General features: G+C 35.8%; 1 pseudogene; it reads left to right on the top strand.

The window, feature by feature from the left end:
- The first annotated feature begins 223 nt into the window (after positions 1 to 223).
- LOC124994258 (la-related protein 1B-like) overlaps positions 224 to 21,693 on the top strand; it is a 31,766-nt pseudogene continuing 10,296 nt past the window's right edge.

The following is a 21,693-nucleotide window of genomic DNA, read 5'->3' as shown; positions in this document are numbered from 1 at the left end:
AAAAGAAACAAGTAGTTGGCTCACAAGGGGCTCTTGAGAAACACTTGTTAGATCCTGGTTGCTGCTGAGACAGAAAAGAGACAGGGGTGGAACACAGTGTTAATTTGTAGAGGAAAGAGAAATTCACTGGAGGAGGTTCTTTCATGTTCTTTCCATCATGTGATATAATGTGATAATCAGAGAATTACCAGGATGGTTGAAATCCAATATTTTTCCATAAAAGATGTCTGAGAAGGATTATATAGAAGCCAGTCTCTCTGAACACAGAATAGGTGAGTGGTAACAATGCTCTCCAGGAGTTGAGCCCCTAGCTATTCCTGCAGTATCCAGTTGAGCTCATGGTTAAAACTGTTCACCCCCTGATGATGAAATCAAGTGGACCCTGGAAGCTTCTTCCTTCTCTGTCTTGTTCACTTTTTTATCAAATTAGATGTAAATTTCTATTTACCTTTTTGACATATATGTTTCCCCTTCTAGGCTATGAACCCTCCAAAATCAAGGACTGCATCATCTCCCGAGTACCCAGCACTGTTTACACTGCTCGTGTGTCCATGTCTGTTCCAGGAAGGATTCAGCAGGTAAGTTGGTTTGGGTTGGGAGCACTGACTCTCCCGCAGTCTTCACTCTTTCCTTTACTGGCAACCATTCACTCAATTCCTAAATTCAAAATCTTGGAAGTCATCTTGATCTTCTCTTTCTCACCTTGTCCCCAGTTTGGTCCCTTACCAAACCCTGGGTTACCATACTAGGTCTTCTCACATCCTTTTTTTGCTCCCCCAAATTTATTCTTCATAAATCAGACCAAATAATCTTTCAAACCCTGACTCAGATGTCCTTACTAAAATCTCGGACATCTTCCCAGGCACTCAGAACATTGCCTACAAACTAGTTTCATTTCTTGCCCTTTTTTCTTGTTCAGAAGATTCCATCTACCATGAACTTCGTATGCCTTGAAAAGGTCACTCATTCCTACCCCTTAGCTTTGCTCTCCTACCTGGAATGCTCTTCCCCCATATCCTTGAATAACTAACCCTTTCTACTCCTTCATTCTTTGTGAAAGTGTTACTTTCTTAAGGGGCATTTACGGATCACCACTTCTAAATGAGCACAAAGGTAGACTCACTCTACCTCATTTTCTTCATAACACTTGCAAGTCTCTTAAATTATATACTGATTTATTTTCTGTTTTCTATGAGAAAAAATAAACTGCCATAGAATCACATGCCTTGTCCACTAACCACTGTAGCTGCAGCTCCAGAATCTTAAACCCATAAATGTGCTTAATAAGTGAATGCCATGGGCTGGGGATATAGCTCAGTTGGTAGAATGCTTGCCTCCCAAGCACAAGACCCTGGGTTCAAACTCCCGGCACCACAAAAAATAAATAAAAAATAAGTGAATGCCAATGAGCAAACACTGGACAATAAGATACTGGATTCAGGCACTGACAGACACTTTCTACTCATTTTCTAAGATATATGCTAGTTGTATGTCTTGGTTCTTTTGGGGGGGCGTAGGTGGGGCTACCAGGGATTAAACTAAGGGGCACTTGACCATTGAACCACATTGCCCAGTCCTTTTTTGTGTTTTATTTAGGGACAGGGTCTCACTGAGTTGCTTAGCACCTCGCTGTTGCTAAGACTGGCTTTGAACTTGCCATCCTCCTGCCTCAGCCTCCTGAGCCACTGGGATTACAGGTGTGCACCATCATGCCCAGCTTGGTTCTTATTATATAAAATTATTATCTATGTTTCTAAAACAGTATTAAAATAAATAAAAAGACTAACTTCTCAGAATATGGTTCTATGTCAAGAATGTGAATCAAAGAAGTTTACAGATAAAAAGAATTTTAAGAGTCCATTTAGCCAAATTTCACACCTATTCTTTGATCTCCTTTACACCCAGACCCTTTAACACTTCAGAGCATAGGTATGCCCTATCTTAGGAGGCATTCTGTCCCCTGTTAGAAGTGGGTGAGAGAGAATGGAGGAACTTTAGATTATGTAGAAGAAAATGAGAGGGAGAAGCGTATGAAAAATGGTGGAATGAGACAGACATCATTACCCTATGAACATGTATGATTACACGAGTGGTATGAATCTACATTGTATATACAAAAAAAGAAGAATAGAGTTGTCATGATGAAGTAAATACAGCTATACATCATTCAGTGTTGGGGATACCTTAGGAAATGTGTGAATTAGCCTTTGCGTGAATATCATAGAGTGAACTTACAACAACCTATTATATGGTATAATATATAACGTAACACACGTTACTATGCTGAATATTCTAGGCAACTGCAACACAATGGTAAGGATTTGTGAATGTAAACATCGAAAAGAAATAGTAAAAATACTAGGCCGTGTGACATTTTTAGTCCATTTTAATCTTATGGGACCACTGTCATATTTGTAGAACATAATTGAACCATTAGTATGCAGCACAGTACTATATTCAGATGTCTACAGGAATGAGGTAGATAACAGTTACATGAAAGTTATCCAGGAATGGAAAGGACCAGGGTAAATAATAGAGCTCTTGCCTCATCTAAAGGATAGCTAACTGTTGCAATACAGAGGAAACCTCCCTAGTCTACAAGAGGGTCCAGGATATAAAAATATTTTAGTATATCTTCCCTAATTCTTTTTCCCCCATCTATCTCTCCTTGGCTAACTTCAACAATTTTTTATTATGCTATGATTATTTATATTGCAGTAAAGTAAATATTAAATGAGCGGATGACTTTGTCCATTGGATTAACTCAAACATTGTAGCTGAATTAAAAATAAACAAAAAACAAAAGCCAGTCAATATAAGAATGATTAAAAAGCGAAAAGCACTGTGGCAGTGCCTTTTCTTGTATTTCATCTTATGGCATCTTGTCCAAACCACATTCCAATCCTACCATTTTATGTACCGTTAAGATTACTGGTTTCGAACTTCACACAGCACATCACGTACTGGAGGGAATGACCCTTGATGAACCACATGTTACATGACAGGCTTCAGAGCAGGAAAATCGGAGCACTATTTTAACACAGATATTGTAGCTCACCCACATATATGCAGAGCAGCAGCCCTATCTTATCCCACATGAAAATCTACACTGTATTTATTGTAAGTAATAAAATATTATGCTTCAATCATCATCTTTTTCTTATTTCAGTCCTACCTCGTTAAACTTTTGAAGAACATTCTTTTAGTGTATGAACTAATAATATGGCTTAGGTTGAGGACAATGATAATTAGTACAAAATAGATATTTGGAATCATAAACCTTTCAAATAATAAACTTTCCACAATAAACCACACATATACAGCTTTCTCTATGGCACTATTTGCTATAGATTCTTAAAAATTTTTATATAATGGAACATATTCTTTTATGATTATATTATATTGTCACTATTCCTACTTATCACATGTACTGCTGATTCTTCTTTGTGATCCTAATTCTAATATTTCTTGTGTATCTCAGAGTCATGACTGTCTTGGCTCTCTTACTATATTTTGGAAAAGAGCCTACCTTCTTTTAACTCATTACTGTCTTGTCTTTCTTGCTTTCAAAATGGAAATTACCAGCTATAATTAGAATTATGATAACTTTGTAAACCTTATCACTTAATGAATTGTCCTTAAAAATAGAACCTGTCATTGTAGCATTACTATTTATCAATAATACATTTATCACTTTTCACTGAGCTCACTTCTTTACATTACTGCTCTGAGCAGTCCCTCCCACCTGGTTCAGTAAGGCCTGGGCAGCATTTGAATTCTGAGACCACTTCCTCTTCATCTCTCTCACTCTCAGTTACATAAAGGTAGTCCTATATGTCAATGTCATTTCTCTAGAATTGAATGGTCAATGATAAAATTGATATTTTTGTCAGTCAGAAAATGGTGGAAATTAGTAATCTTATATGGCTCAATTTGGTAAGTTTGAGAATAAAAGATAACAGATCAGAGATCTTGTATACTATTAGGATAATAAAATTTTTGATGCTTAATGACTTATATTTCCCTACATTTCCACTAAATTATTTCCTAAATAGGACATAGAGTCAGAGAATTAAGTATGCTATTAAAATTGTTTTCTGTTAATGAAAATAAACATGTTCATGTATTGAAAGATTATAAATAGACTTCAAAATATTATTAGAGGACAGACAAAAAGAAAGGGGAAAGAAGGAGAGGAGGAGAGAAAAATGGAAAAACTATCATTCCATGTACAATTGAAGTACTTCTAACATGTGAATAAAGTTTAAAAATAACAAAAACAGAGATGATATAAAAATATTTTTTAATTGACAATAATGAATTTTTATGGTTCGTGCTACAAATATATATAAACCTCTAAGAAACATATACTTTTAAAGGTGACTACATCCTTGCAGTTCGGGCACTACTTCTTAAAGACCGGTTGTATGGATGGTCACTACAAGAGAAAATTTTACTATGTATTTGAGGAAAAGTCTGATCACTATAAGTTATAGCTAATGTTCATATACTATATTAATCAGAATTCTTCAGAGAAACAGAAAAATAGGATGTATATTCAGAGAGAGAGAGAGATACACACAATGACAGAAAGAGAAAGAGGCTTGTTTCAAGGAATTGGCTCACACAATTATGGGGGTTGACAAGCCCAAAATCTGTAAGTCAGGCCAGCAGGTTGAAGACCAGGGAAAAGCTCACATTTACAGTGTTGAGTCTGAAGACAGTCTGGAGGCAGATTTCCTTCTTCCTCAGGGGATCTCAGTCTTTATTTGTCTTGAAACCTTCAACTGATTCGATGAGGCCTATCAACATTACAGAAGGTAATCTGCTTTGTTCCAAGTCTATGAATTTAAATGGAAATTAGATCTAAAAAATTCCTTCACAAGAACATTTAGACTGGTGTTTGACCAAAAAACTGGTACCATAGCTTGATCAAGTTGATGTAAAATAAATCCTCACACACTAGCTGTGAAGTAGGAGCTATGCTTATGTTATTCCTCTCCAACAAAACTGACTCACCACTTATGATTAACTACGAGCACCAAGCAACAACGTCAAAATTGTTGGTAATATGGGCCTAGATTACTAACTGCAAAATATATTTCCAGGTTAGTATCCACAATTATGATGGAGCTTACTCCTGCATTCCTGTACAAGTTAGCACCAAATACCCCTATCTGTAACTTCTTCAAATTTTAGACCTAGACTAGGAAGCCTTCTGATATCCTCCAATTACTATTCCTTATAGGTAATACTATCTTTCTAAGGGTGGTGAAATTTGTTTCCTCCATTCTCTAAATCTTAAATATGCTTATAAAAAATTCTCTCAATCACAGTATCATTCTAGTTTAATCACAGCTGGATTTAGTTTCTTCAGCAACTATTTCCAACTCACCACCTTTGAATTAACCATCTTTCTGCATTTTGCACTTTTTATCTTTAAAATAATATGTTGTAATATTATTTATGAAGTAATAGGAGAGTTCTAAGATTATCCTAGAACTATCCTAATGTAGTATTTAACAATTGCTTTTTAAAGTTGTAGCTAAAACAAGTTATAAAGTAAACCTGTTAACAATCCTAATGATACACTTGTACTTATTGGATCATTACATTCATATGTTAATTGGATAAGCCCTGTTACCTCTCAATAAAAGTGAGTGATTAATATTTAAATCCTTAAGTAAAATATGAATTTGAATTTTCACAGTTGCTTATTATCTTGGAGTTGCTTCAACTACTTTCATAACCACATAAAAAATGAGAGAAATAACCCCTGAAACATGAATCATCTTACTAAATTGTATTGGATATGTCTTAGTATAAAGCTACTCAAAGATAACCTTCATTTTAAACATCATCTGTAGCCCATCTGGGACTCTGACATAGGGAACATCCAAGACCTCAGTGGAATGTCTCTGGTTCCCTATGGTAACTAGGACCATATGCAAAATCCTCCACTGACAAACTAAGAAATGTGAAAAGAAGGAGAATTTCTTGATGCATTTCCATCTTTAAAAAAAAAAAACAAAAACACTGTAAAAAACAAAGACACTGAGAAAGCTATTATAGCCTTCAGATTCAAGCAATTAACAACAACAAAAATCCTAACCACTGAGCAAGTAATGTAATTTGTTACAGCCTATGACTGATCACCACAGAAGAATTCCACTGGTGCTGGATGGGGAAAAATCCTTAATTACTGAAGATATATGTTGTAAGCTTATCAGCACTTTAAGCCACTAAATTTGATGAGAGTTGGCATATTAGCATATGAAGGATTGCTTTGGTAGATGGAAAGAAACTTGTTCTTTGCTTATTTGGCAGTTGATAGTAAATTGTAAAATAAAGTAGAAGGAGGCAAAACATAAAATATAGGGCATGGAAATTAGGCCAGTAATGTACACAGTTTCCAGTGGGGATACGCAAGACAGTCTCTTGGCATTCAAAAAATTTAATTATCACATCAATTTTAATGTCCATTTTTGTGATTTATAAGAATCATAACCATAAAGTGACATAAGTACAATATAAGTAAATATTTATCTATTTGGCACACATGCCTTTCAAAGAAAATCTGGATTAGAGTCTAAAAATAACAATGTCAGGCACTATTCCAAGTTCTTCACATGTAATAATTCATCTCTCTCTCGCTCCAACCCTATCTGATAGGAACCATTATTATCCTCATCTTACAGATGAGAAAACTGAGTCACAGAAAGTTTAAGTAATTTGCCTAACATTCCAAAGCTGAGGTGGTAGAATAGATTTGAAGCCACATGATGTGGTCTTATTGCTTATGTTAAAGTGGTGTCACAGTACAGGCAATGGTGGTATTGAATCTGTTTAATTTTTATTAATTTCAGAATCAATGCAAAGAAATACATTCAACAGAAATTGGTCCAACCTGGACTCTCCAGTCAGATGCCTTTCTTCAGGGTATGGAGTACGGATTCCTTTTGGAAATAGTACCATAGTAAGGAACAACATGGACACATGAATCTTCTTTAAGAACCTTTCAGAGCAGTGGAACAAATGGTTTCTAGTCATCACTGGTCACACAAGGTGGTCAATCAGAATCTATAGATGAGGTGTACACAGGAGAAAGGAGCACAGGGAAGAGTGCCATTTCCAAAAGGGTTGCCACAGAAAAGAGAAGGCAGAGGTGTTCAGCCCTGGTTCTGCCACTTACTGCCTCGGTGATTATTCAGTCAGTCATTTCATTCCTCTGGGACTCAATTTTGTCATTTCTAAAGTTAAGAAATTAGAATAAATGATATCTAAAATGAGTCTAAGCATATCTGCTATCCTGTAAAAGTTGAGAGCTGAGAGGAAATCTTAAGACAATGACAGCAATTCAGTAATAGTCAGAATAACACAGCCTACCCAATGTCACATGGACTAGTACTGTTAATCAGGTAACTTAGAGACAAAGTTAGAGAATGGATAGAAGAGAGAGTTAACATGTTAATTAGACAGTCTGAGAAAGAGCTTCTGGAAATAGATTGTAACTATACCTCATACACTAATATTCTCAGTTCGGTAAAAATAACCTCAAATACTTTAGATTGCAAGCAGGACTTCTCAGAGGTCTATGGGGTTTAGGCTGCTTTTATTTTTTGAGAATTTTCATATTTTAAAGTAAAGAAACACTAAAACAATTTTCAAAAATTGGATATATTTCAAGTATTGATGAGAGGCATAATACCATCTTTTATAGAGATAAACACAATGCAATATAACTGTGTTATTCACAAACTAGTTATAGGCTTCAAGATAAAAGGTGAACATTACTTAGGATATAAGTATAAAATGTATGACATATACCTCCTTCATTTTTGTTTAAATTATATACATTTAAATGTACATCTTATTTTAAGATAATGGGAAAGTCTAAATGTGAGCTTCTCCTTGCATGTCCTTTGCTAGATCCCTGTAATTGTCTATATGTGAAGGTGTCCTCTGCATGGGCCTGCAGATAGAGCAAGTTTAATTCTAACCCCTCTCCATATAGCATTCACTCAGAAATCAACTCTTTTGAGTGAAGAAAAAGTAGACAAGTACTTGGTTGAAATCTATTGCACAAGATAATTTTTTCTCCTAGACTATTTTAAGAGCTTCTGCTACCAATGACATCATCCAAAATGACCTTGGTAGAACCCCTGGAGAATGTCTAAATTTAGGTAGAATTTCATCTTTGAAGACTGAATTAATTGCAAATGTACTCTAAATTAATTTAAAATATAATTGAATTAAATACTCTTGTGGTAGAAATACATTAGAAAAGTCACTGAACACATTGGTAAATGTCCACTGTCTTTATTTTTTTCTGACAATGAACTTCTTTATGAGGATTAAGTCATTTGTGATAGCTGATTCTAGTTGAAAAAAATTAAACCTTGTTACGAGTATAGAGAATGACCCTTTGTCCTTATAGGTTTTAGCTGGAAAATAAGCATCCTATTTATCTAATTACTCTATCAAGTTATATAAACTTTGCAAGAAAAAAGACTGACAGTTCCATTTCAAACTACTTAGAATTAGAATTTCACCTACCACAAAACTCTTGTCTGCTCTAAATATAATGCTAACAGCTAGAATATTTCATAAATATCACTGAGTTACACCCTCCCAAGGATAGATATGAAAATTAACTTGTAGGGCAAAACTTAATTACAGGGAAAATTATCCTTGGAAAATCCCCCTAAGTCAACTATAAAGTCTGAAAATCTATGGCTTTATGTATAAATGGTACCCAATATTTTAGAAACACATTAAAGCTTGAGATAATGACACTAAACTAAGAAGAAACAAAAGTTTACTTGTAATTGTTTGAACACTAAATCCATTTTGCCTTTAAGAAAGAATAGATGGAGGATTCAAAAACAACTTCCTGCTTGCTTTCTGAGTTTACTCATTATTCTATGTCACACTAAACCTCTCTAGTCATAACATGTACTAACAGATGTTGTGAAAATTCTATAATATATCCTTTTTTTTTTTAATTTGACAAATGAGTATAGAAGGTCCACTCTCTGCTGGCACCTAACTCATGGCTTGGCACATAGTAGGTTCTCAGTAAATGCCAGCTGTTCATTGAGAACTTGCAAAGGAGAACTTGGCTACCGGTGCCCTGACTTTACAAGCTGGCATGTCTTCCCATGGTGTTGCTGAACAGCTATTACTCTGATGTCCATAGTATATTGGATAATGAGACTGACAAGAGATTAATGGATGCTCCAGAGCAGAAAGTGATGAGCAAATGTAAACCCAGGCAAGTAGAGTAACTGAGGCAAGTGACAAGATGGAGACTGGTGAGAACCGAAGAGGCCATAACTGCCCAAGATGGACAGGATCTATGAACTGAGCTCTAGCAGATCATTTTCTGAAAACCTGTCTCCCCTCAGGCCCTACCACTACTCCAGAGAGCTAAAAGAAATGTGCTTTTTAAGTAAAATGTCATGTTTCTTATGTGTAAATTCCAACAGAATCCATTGACCTGCTCCTTGTGAGGAGATTTTACTGAATGTCTGAAAAATTTCAAAGCTGAGACAAAACTTCTCCAATGAGAACTGAACCGACAAGAACAACATCTGCAAGAACCCCAGAGGGTGAAATCACAAGAGCAGCTGATGTCTGCTTCTTGGGGTTGGCCACAGTGGCTGAGTCTGACAGGACACTCTCTCGTTGCCTTCTGTGGTTTCTCACTCAAGAACTTTATGAAATAATGTTAGGTACATAAAGAGAGATCAATAATTATGCCAGATTTTCCACTTCTTCAAAAACATCTAGCTCCGCATCTCCTTTGAAACTCATGGTTGACAAAAATGGCTTTTTACTTTGGTATTGAGATGTTCTTATAGCCCCAAACAACGAGCTATAATAACTGCTATAGTCACAACTTACTCTTTACAGTTATACAGTAAATTGTGTTTCTGAATATAAAGGTGGCAGAACACACTCTAAAGAAAAGCACATAGTACAGAGACCACTCCCTGTTTCTTCTTATTTTTGTTAGTTTTTTTACTTGCTCTTCACTCCAGCTAGACTCGTCTCAGCTTGTGGATTTTGCGGACTAGGAATGCTTTTGGAAAGCCTACTCTGGAACAGTTCGAGTCAGGTGGGGTACACGGAATTTGGCCAGCTCACATAAGAGCAAGAACTACCCAAGTGAACCCCAAGGAATGCTTCTCTGCACGCTGTCTGCACTGGCAAGAGCCCAGGAGAAACACTATCCCTCCTGCTAACCTTTGAGGCATAGCCTTTTATTCTCCCCAGTGGAACTTTTTCCACTGAAATTGTTCCTTGTGAGTTTTATGGAAAACCATGTTTGGGATATAAAAATCACATACAGTGAGTAAGGGATTTTTCTATCTCCATATCAGGTGCTCTTGATCATTTTATCTTTTAAGTAGAATCCTGTCTCCCATAAAAATGGAATATCATGCACCAATCTTTGTACTGGCACTTTATGTTACTCATAAAAACATGGCACTAGGGAGGTTTATAAGAAATTAATCAGGTAAATTGAAGCTATTGAGTTCAAGTCATTAAAACAATCCTAAATTGTCTGCCTTTGTTGCACTGATCAGAAAAATGGCCAAGTTATTTATAAGTTATCTCCATGTATGTTCTGAAGAGTGGTTTCCAGTTAATATTTAAATGATTTCAGTTAAATATTATTAACTCCACGTAAACAATCTAGAGCAGCATTGTCCAATTGACTTTATCAATGTTTCTTCTGCCCAATATGAAAGGTTTGAAAGGTTTGAGTCTCAGATGGCTTTAAGCACTCAAAATGTATCTAAGATGACTGATGAACTAAGCACTTAATTTTAATTTGAATCACTTTCAGTTTAAATTAAAATAGCCCCATATAGGTCATGGCTACCATATGGAAAAGTGCATGTCAAGAGACTTGACATTCAAAATGTAGTCACCTACAGGAAGAATCATCTTCACCTGGGAACTTGTCAGGAACATTTAACTTTCAGGTACCACCTCAGGACTACTGAATTAAAATCTTTATTTTAGTAAGAGTCTCTGATAATGCGTGTGTGAGTGTGTGTGTGTGTGTGTGTGTGTGTGTGATTAAAATTTGAGAAATATTGATCTGATAGAGTAGTTCTCAACATTGATTACATTGGTAATATTCAGGTACCCTTGAGGATACTTAAAATCCTTTCAGGGGGTTAATGGGATCACAATTTTTCAAAATAAGATTAAAAGCCATTACCCTTTTTCACTATTTTGGAATTTGTGTTGATGTCACAAAAGTTTTCCTCTTTTCCAACTACATATGTGTGTGAACCCAAATTTTCTTTATATAACTCAATACAAATGATCTGTCAGAATGAAGAAGAAGCTGACTTTCATAAAACTGAACATTAAAGAAATATTCAAAAAATTAATGCTGCTCTTTCACTAATTTTTGTTTTGGAAATCTTCATGAATTTATGTACTATTAATATATTATGTATAAGTAATGTCTTTATTATTATCTTTTTAAAGGAAATAATATTTTTTTAAATCTCTCAATTTTAATTTCTAACATGGTAAATATTGATACATATTACTCCCATAAACAAAAACTCTTTGGGGTTCTCGGTAAATTTTGGCCATGTAAAGGGTACTGGGATCAACAAGTTTGGGTATTGGATGTCTTAGTAATATTGAAGAAGGTCAAAGCTGAGAATTGTCATCCTTCACCTGGGTATTGGCTGTTCCCCAGTATCCAGAAGAAAGGAAAGTACTTGGCATCCTCAAAAAAGAAAATGTGGAGGTCAGAGTGGGAGACTTCTGAGACCCAGGTAGCAAGGGGAGATAAAAAGAAATAGGAGTTTCAGTGACAAGTCACATCAATGTTTATAGCAGCTCAATTCACAATAGCTAAGTTATGGAATCAACCTAGATGCCCTTCAACAGATGAATAGATAAAGAAAATGTGGGATATATACACAATGAAATATTACTCATTAAAGAAGGATGAAATTATGGCATTTGCAAGTAAATGGATGACGTTGGAGAATATCATACTAAGTGAAATCAGGCAATCCCCAAAAACCAAAGGCCAAATGTTTTCTCTGATATGTGGATGCTAATTCACAATGGGGGAAGGGTTGGGAGAAAATAGAGATACTTTGGAGGGAGTGTGGGAGTAGGAAGGATAGTAGAATGAATCAGACATTATTAGCCTATGTACACACATGATTACATGACCCATGTGCTTCTACACCACGTACAACCAGAAGAATGAGTTGTTATACCCCATATATGTATGATGTGTTACAATGCATCCTACTGTCATGTATAACTAATTAGAACAAATAAAAAATAAATAAAATTTCTATCAGGATATATTACAAATAAACATATGCAATCTTAGGGAAAATAAAGAAATAGAGCTTTCATGGAACCAAGGGATGATGAAAGGAAGGCATTAGTTTATTATAACCTCTTTCTGTATCCCCTACACTGAAAGAGTTCATCTAAAGTTCAGGAACACTCGGCATGAGTGGGTTTCATGTGGAAGCTGGTGATCTAAAATGAAGCAAACAGAAAAGTGTGCCCTTGGATGGTGGCACAGGGAACCCTCATGGACATCTGAAGTACACATGAAGGTCCATTTCTAAAGAATCTGGAAACACAACTAATGTCACGTAGTGGCCAATGGAACCCTCTTCCCAGATCCCTTACTCTCAGACTTCATCACAGGTACATCATTTTCAAGGTTGTATTTAGCTATTTGGGGAATTAACTCACTCACAGTGATTTGCTACAGTTGGATTTTTAGCTATCAAAAATCATGTGCGGTGAAAGTCTCCAGAAAGCAGCAGCCACACAGGAGCCTGACAGGGCAATCTCAGCCCACACACAGGGACTAGAGTGTCACAAGCCCACCTGCCACTTACCAACTAAGACACCTTCCCTACTCTATGAGGTTCCTGTCCCTAGTTAGGCTGAATAAAAATCATCACCACATAGACATTTCACTTACAATATATAGGAATCAGAGGGCAAACACTGCAAAATGGTGGTTTGAAGGCACGTGATCTTGAATTACTCCAGTGCCTCAGTGCAGATCAAAGCCCTGAGATTTTGTTACTCTCTTGCTCTAAAACTTCCTGCCCTTCTTGCCTGCTCCCTCCCCAATCCTTGGTTTTGAACTTTTGCTGGAGAGAAGGTTAAGCTGCAAAAAAGTAGACTAAAAAAGCCTGAAAAAGGAAATCATGTAGAGGATGTAACAGTGGAAGCTGAAAAAGAACAACCAACAAGAATTTCACACTTTGAAGAGAAACAGTTAATTTCCAAGAAATTTAGAAATGTATTTGCATATTATTTTGCAGATCCTTATTTCCAGAGGAGTTGTAACTCTGAACTCAGTTATCTGCTTGCCTCCTATGGAGGTAAGCTTTTACCAGTATACAAATTTTCTAGCCTAAAATGACGTTTCATGGATCCTACAGCCTAGAACTTCTATTCTTATCAGAAAATAGATATAGATGATTGAGAGACAGAACCTGTCAATTTATTAATCATATGTTACAAAATACAAAATATTCTAAGAGGTACATGAGAAAAAAAAAAAAAAAAAACCCATCTCACATCAACCACTTATGTCCTGGTTGTCTCTTACCTCCCCAATCCTAGCTGCTAGTCCAACTCTGATTTATGCCCTAATTTTGTTTGTTTGTTGTTGTTTTTGGTACTGGGTATTAAACCCAGGGATGCTTTACTACTGAATTATATTCCCAGTCCCATTATGATGATAACGAGGAGGAGGAGGAAGAGGAAGAGGAAGAGGAGACAGGATCTCACTAAGTTGCTTAGTACTTCCCTAAGTTGTTGAGGCTGGCCTTAAACTTTCAATCCTCCTGCCTCAGCCTCCCAAATCACTGGGATGACAGGTGTGTGTCACTACAACTGGCTGTGCACCCCAATTCTCACAAGGTATACTATAGAAAGAGGAAGCATAAGCTATATCAGGCTCAGAAGCCAGAAAAGTCTGAACTTTAGGGCAATTGATTATACAACTGAATAAATTGATTTTTCTGCTGTGATCTGATGATTTCCAGTTCATGGTTTCAATTGATTGCAAGCAGTTGAGTTTCACAAAGCAAAGAGCCAGTACTTTCTCCCCTCTCAAATACTTAGATTGCTAATCACTATAAAGAAAAGTATTTCCAATTTGAAGAAAATAAATGCTTTATATTTTCTCCATTACCTAAGAAGAGTGCCAGTGTTGGAACCCATATTACTAATTTATTTTAAAATATTTATTTGTCGCATATTTACAAATATTTATTTGTACATGTTTTCCATAGAGTTTATTTTTATATAAACAAATATAGGGTCAGGGAAAAATGGGTACATGTTAATCAGTCCTGCCATATAGTTTGATAACCCTGTACCCATCATGCATCTCAGTAAAATCATCCTATTTCCCAGGAAGAATAGAAAAGTCAAGGATAAACTAGTTTCATACAACAAAAAGGAGTAATTTTTGTGCAAATTAAAACTTTATAAAGCTATTATAAAAGGCAAATAACTAAATAGAAAAAAGTTAGCAAAGTATAGGAATTGAGAATAAACAAAAGAATATATACAGAAAACCAATAAGCAGATGAAATATGCTTCAGTCTAAAATAAAACTAAAGCAATGTGATGCAATTTGCCACCCAGCAGATTGGAAAAAATGAAAAAGAACAGTGGCATCCTATTTTACTGAGAACACAGAACATTATTATAATTTGCCACAAAGTTCTGCAGAGACATCTGGCAAAATCGATTGCTAAGTCACATATGCCCACTTGACTCATGGAATCCACTCTGTGGCACCCACCATGACAACCTATAGAAAAACTACTAAATATCTTTTTTAAATGCACATTTATTATAGTATTTTCATAGTTTAGAAAACGTACCTGAGAAGAATCAGAAGGTCTATCAATAGTGGAATTGCTAATTAAATTATAGCACATTAAACTGTGGATCAGCATTTGACTATAAAAAAGTTTGGTTTAAGTTTGTATTTCTAAAACTGGAATGTGGTTCATGATGTATTATTAAATGAAAATGCAAGTTGCACACTAATGTATGAGGAACAACCCCTTTAAAAAAAACAACCAGGAAATGGCTCTTTATGTGTATATCTTTATCTGTGTTTGGTCTTGGAGAAAATGTAAAAGGATTCCCACCAATCTACCAACATTGGTTATCCCAGGGGATGGTGGAAATGAAGGGGAGATGGATTGCATTATATTTCAAACCTGTGACAATTTTGAGCTTCCTGTATATTCCTTTGTGTCCCCTTCTACACTAAGGTATCCTTGCTTGCTCCTTGCAGGTCCACACCTTAGACAATGAGAAATGAAAACGAGACCTTGGTATCACTCTGACCTTCTGAGGGAAAGAGAAAAGGAAAAGTAAGGAAAGAAGCAACATTCCAATTGCGGTGTATGATTCAGACTATGAAAGTGGTAATCAGAATGTTCGGGTTTCTCCCAAATTCAATAAAAGTTGATTGCAGCATCAACATTCCAAAAACAGTCAGCAGATTTGTACTGGTGACTAAGGTTTTTCTGACTTTGGAGTAGCCAATTCCAGCCTCAAACAACTGTAAGATATGTCTTTTAAGCCCACCAGTTTCCTTTATCCTTTTTGCTGCCAACTTTTGCACCCTCACCTCAATCCAATACCAATGATACTCCCTCCTCCAACTAAGCTCCTTTTCAGCTCTTTAAACTTGCCCTGCTTGGTCTCACTTCTGTGATTTCAAGCATGTGTTCCTTGGATTTGAAATTCTCCCCTGCTCCCTTCCCCACCTGACTCATTCCTTATTCAGGTCTCAGCATAGAAAATCACCTTCTCTAGAAATTCCTCCCACTCAGAATGCTTACTTGTACATTTCTGTTCCATACTCTCCAAACACCCTACCTAGAATTTCTCATGACGTGGCATTTACCATATATTCTATTGTTAATTTTGGTTAGTGGTTTACTACCAAATTTTATCTCCCAAAGGGAAAGAACCGAGTCTGTATTGTTCCCTGTTACAGCCCCAGCATCCAAAAGTGTGAGACACGCTAGTAATAATGTTTATTGGATACTTGCCTTGTGTCAGTTTTTGGGTTAAAGACTTAATATACATAATCTCATTTAATCAACTGATAACTCTTAATCCTCCACTCTTCCATATCTTTGTAAGACACATTATACAGATGCATTTTGGATGATGCCCTTGCTCTGGTCTCTCTTATTCCTCTGAAATATCCTATGCTCTGGCCCCATCAAAACAAAATCTTTTTTCCTGGGATCTAGTTCCCAGTTGTAATATAGCAAATCAAAAGCAAATTCATATAAAAATGTAAACCTATGGGATGTACATTTTTATGATGCATATGAGGAAAAACAATGCCTCCAACTCAAATGATGGAAGTCTGAGCATCCCAGTTGGACTAAAAGGAAGACATTTTTATGAAGGTCATTCTTATTGTTTCATAGATCATATCTCAAGGAGATGATCTACATTGTCTATTGGAAGGATGGCTCTTGGTTTGAGGCATGTTTGTCAGCCTAGTACTGTTCCAGGACTTGTAGGTACCAGTGTGCGTGTGCGTGCATGAGCGTGTGTGTGTCTGTCTGTCTAATAGTAGTAAATAAGAGAGAAATTATACTCATTCATGCTTTGGTTATATTGATTCCAATTAGGAGTTCACATAAAAAACAAACAGTGGAAATTCTTATTCGCAATTCTCCCTACCATACATACACTACAAAGGGTTTTGGAATCTGTTGTAAAGTACTAAACCACCCACACACCAGTGATATAGGAGGAATGTGAAACAACTTCCTAGGTGCTGGGAATAGAGTGTTCTTCACCTCGACACAATTTCCCAGGGCTTCTCTGATGTCAGACCACCAAAAGGGCCAAGAGGCACATGGATACATGTGAAAACATTTTATGCTATTGGCTCCCGACTTGGCAGGAAGAATAGCCAAGCCCTTTCTACAGAGACACCTGCTTCCCTTCTGCACTGTCAAGGCTAGTAGCCAAAAATGTAGTTGGAGAGTAGGACAGGCAGTTGCAAACATGTAACCAAAAATTCTTCTCTTGACATCTTAACAGAAGGAGAACTTCACAGCACCAATCTGGAAATCTGGGAAGCTAAGGAGATAGAGCCAGAAAGATGGGATCACAAAAGGGAAAAAACATGCTGACATCAAAGTATAGGAGGGCTAATGTCAACTGGTTCAAAGATGGGCACACCTCCACCCTGCCATCTAGTGGTGAGAGGTCCCTCTGCCCAATATTCAGCTGGTGCTCCCCATTCAACTTCCATTCACTTACCATAGGGCTTTCCCACTCATTATCTCACTTTGTAAAGGGAAACTGTGAGGTGGATCACCTTCTCTGTTTTACAAATAAGGAAACTGAGGCTCACACATATTAAGTAGTAAGAAGAGAGTTCGTATTCCCTATAGTGGTACATGGATAGTGTTTTGAGAAATTCGGGTGGTGACTGACTCTCCCAACCACCTGACAACTGCATAATGCAGTCCCTATATTTTTAACACACAATACAATCTTGCAGAAAATTTAAATAATAATAGTAATTGTGACTATAAAAATAAAAACAAGGTAAAAACAGCAGCTAAAAATCATGCAAATAGATCAAAGCAATGGGAAACACAGTTATCAAAGCACAGTTATCACCTCACTGACATTACAACAGCCTGAAGCAAGGGAAGCAAAAGTTTAGGAGGTGGGAATCATCTTAGATAACTACTAATTCAGCTAACTCTGCTTTATATTTGAAGAAAGTAAAGATAAGAAATTCAAGCGAGGTGTGAGAACCAAAGTCTGTGTCTTCTTATTTTGTTTAAACTCCATGACAATAATTGTTCAGCTATTTTGTATTGAAATATTTATGGAGGGAGGGACAAAAGAAAAGAAAGGGAGGAAAATGAGGGAAGAAGGAACTAAAACCAGTCTCCCTGTGCTTGTTCTCTGGATCACATTCTTTATGAAAAATGACAGTATTAACTAGAGTGAACTGGAACACCTTCAGAAAAGGCAGCATTTCAATTTTAAGATGTATAAACCAAGCTGGGACTAAGTATCTATCTTTTTATCTCTTACACTTTGAAATGTGTACACTCATGTTTATCACAATGTAATTACATGTAATTACAACAGGAAAAAAAATTGGCCACAATGCACTTACCCAACAATCAGGAATTAGTTATACAAGTTGTGGGTCTATCTTTTCAATGATAGCTACAGTCATGCTTCATGATAATACATGTACACGTAATGCTACTGTAGGTAGTGATTCTAATTTTGAATTTTAAAAGTACAGATGAATAAAATAAGACAAAATACTGAGTTGTCACCTCTGAGAAGAGATTTTATAAGAGTTTTTTGAATTTTCTTTTTACACTATTCTGTATTCAAGATTTTTGACATATAAATTTATGAATTCTACTTATAAGCCTATAAAATAATAAATGTAAGTTCAGTTACTGCATAATAATATCCAGGGTTGTCGAGAATATGTAGAAATGATGGACACCAATTTTCAGTTAGGAACACACAGTAGAAGCTTTAAGGAGTATGATTTTACAGTTTGACCCAAAATTTAGCAATCATTTTCCTGGAAAGTTAACTTAAAAAGATCTGAGAGAGGTGTGCAAGACTAGAATATTTGGATCTTGGAAAACAATAAGATGCATAGGCCACACATTTCATAACAACCCTAGCAGATTCTGGTCAGTAACCCATAAGCAAACATATTAATATTTCTATAGCAAACATATGAAATGTCAAACCATGTGGGATAAATAAAGACTAAAAATAGTTTTAAGCGAGTTCTGGTTAGATTTTGCCACAAAATGAATTTGCACCAAACATTATAAACTATGTTTGGTTTACATATTTTTTTAGATTTCAGAATTACAGGTAAGAGAGTGTGGATCACTGTTTGAACAGGTGTTCAGCACAGATGTTGGGAATGCAGGTCAGTTGAAAGAGTGCTACCTAGAATGCACTAGCATGCACAAAGATCTGGGTTTAATTCCCAGCACCAGACAGAGAGAGAGAGAGAGAGAGGTGGCGGGGGGGGGGGGGGGGGGGGGATTTTCATCACAGCACTGTTCACTATGTCACTAACTGTATATTTGTAGTAGATTAGTTTAAAAGAAGCTATGATAATAATCAAGCAGTAGAGTAATAGTCAACCATTTAAAGGATATATCAGTCAATGTTTACTGAAATAGACCTTGATGACATAGTAATGAGTGAAAAAGTAGGTTGCAAAGTTAGTGATTTTGCATCTGTAATGATGGAGTAGATATACTTTTCCACATTCATCCTACTAACAACTAAGCACCCTGGTACATTATGAATAAAACAAGCATATGAAGACTGAATGGTAGAAAGAAGGCAGATTGGCTGGGACCATGAGAACCCAAGAAATGACACAGTGGGAGGCTCCCTGGATGGTGTTTTGCCTCATCCCAGACTTTGAACAGAAAAATCCAGAACCCTACAAGAGCATAACTGACAATAAGTACTCCCCTCTAACCACACAACACAAAAAATTCAGGTCCCGCCCCTACTCATACCAGTGAAAGTTGACTGGGGAGCCTAAACTACCTGCTTTCTTGAGAGGATGTAATGAGACACTCCAACTCCAAGAAAGTAGCAAAGAAGTTTGAATAGGGAACAGGGACTTTCATCTTTGCTGACTGGTAACAAGGCCCGCCACTGAGATGATAGTAAATACCATGTGGGTAATCTATTTCCATTCCCATTCAATAGTGAGGAGGCACTTCTCACTTGTTTTCCATGGTACTAGGAGAGGAGGCCTAGTGGAGAGTCCAGACTTTCATAATTGGTCACTAAACATTAAAGAGTATAGCTACCAAGGGAAAGTTGTAAGTCCCATGTCTGCCCAGAAGTATCCAGTGTATTACCATTTGTCGTATATAAAAAAGCTAAGTGAGGAATTTGAACTTCTGTCCTCATATGACATGACGTTAACAACAAAATGTTGTCTCTTCCCCTACTGGAGCAGTATCAAAAATACCAGTAAAAGCAGGAGGTTTGATAAGATACAATGTCTCACAACATAATATAAAAATGTCTAGCTTTCAATTAAAAGTTACTCATCATACCAAGAATGAGAAACATCTCAAGCTAAATGAAAAAACAATACATATATCTCAATACCAACAACACAAAGATGCCATAAGTATCTGACAAAATTCCAGAAGGAGATGAGAAAAAAGGCAGGTCTGAAAAAGTTCTTGAAGAAATAATGGCTCATATGTAATCAGAAATGTAAACCTACAGACTGAAGAAGCCGAGTGAACCAAACAGGACAAATCCAAGAAAATCTATGCCAAAACACATCTGATAATAAACAGAATAAATCTTGAAAGCCAGGAGAGAGAAGTGTTCCTATACATTTAGGGAGAAAACAGTATCCATGAAAAAACTATGGATACTAAAAGGCAGTGACATAATATTTTATTACATGCTAAAGGGAAACATTGGCAATGAAATCTTATACCCAGCAAAAATATCCTTTAGAAATGAAACAGAAAACAACACACTATCAGTTGAAGAAAAAGTAAGAGAATTTGTCACTGCCAGACCAATCTTGGAAGACTGACTAAATGAAGTTTGTATACATAAAGGAAAGATAAAAGAAGAAACCTTAGAGCACCAGGAAATAAAAACAGTAATCAAAATTAAGGATAGATACATTTAACTTTGCTTCTCTTTGACTAAAGCAAAATTATAGCATATGTTTCTAAATATATGTAGATGGAATATTTAAAGCAACTATATTATAAATGGGGAAAGAGAAGGGGCACAAATGGAGATGAGGTTACTATATTTCATTTAAACTGGTAAAATAATTTTATTTCTGATTTTATGTATAAAGTAAAACTTGGAGCTACCACTAAAAAACTAAATAAATACTCAAAAATCACTATAGATAAATCAAAATTGGACTAAAGAAAATGTTCCAGTAACACACACAAAAAATGGAAAAATAAAAACAAAAAAGAACAGAAACAAAAATATAATTGCATAATTAAGTCCTAATGGTCTAGTAATTACATTGCAAGTAAATGATCTAGATATATCAATTAAAGGATAAATATTGGATTAATGTTGTCTGTAAGAAATATACCTAAAATATGATGATATAGGCATATTTAAAATAAAAAGGGTAGATAAAAACATGCTTTGCAAACATCAAGCAAGGTAAAGCAGAAGAGGATCTCTTAATGTTAAATAAAGTAGACTTTAGAGAAAAATATTACCAGAGCCATTACATAATGAAAAAAGGGTTTTTCCACCAAGAAACATGGTTATCCTAAATGTCAATTCATAAAATTATGAAGATGAAAAATTAGTGAAGAAAAATGAACCTGATAGTACTGAAAGGATAAATAGACAAATGCACATTATAGATGGAAACTTCAACATCCAACTCTCAATAATTGATAGAACAACTAGAGAGAAAAATCTGCAAAAATATAGAAGAACCAACAATGCCATAAATCAATAAGTTTACATTTTGCATTCATAGAAAAAAACAGAATATATACTCTTTTAAGAACCCATGCAATGTATACCAAGACAAACTACATTTTTGAAGATAAAACAAACAGCAAT

This window comes from Sciurus carolinensis, chromosome 10 (assembly GCF_902686445.1).
Source record: "Sciurus carolinensis chromosome 10, mSciCar1.2, whole genome shotgun sequence".
Taxonomy (NCBI): Eukaryota; Metazoa; Chordata; class Mammalia; order Rodentia; family Sciuridae; genus Sciurus; species Sciurus carolinensis.
The sequence above is the reverse complement of the archived record's forward strand: the minus strand, read 5'-3'. Positions and strand labels throughout refer to the sequence as shown.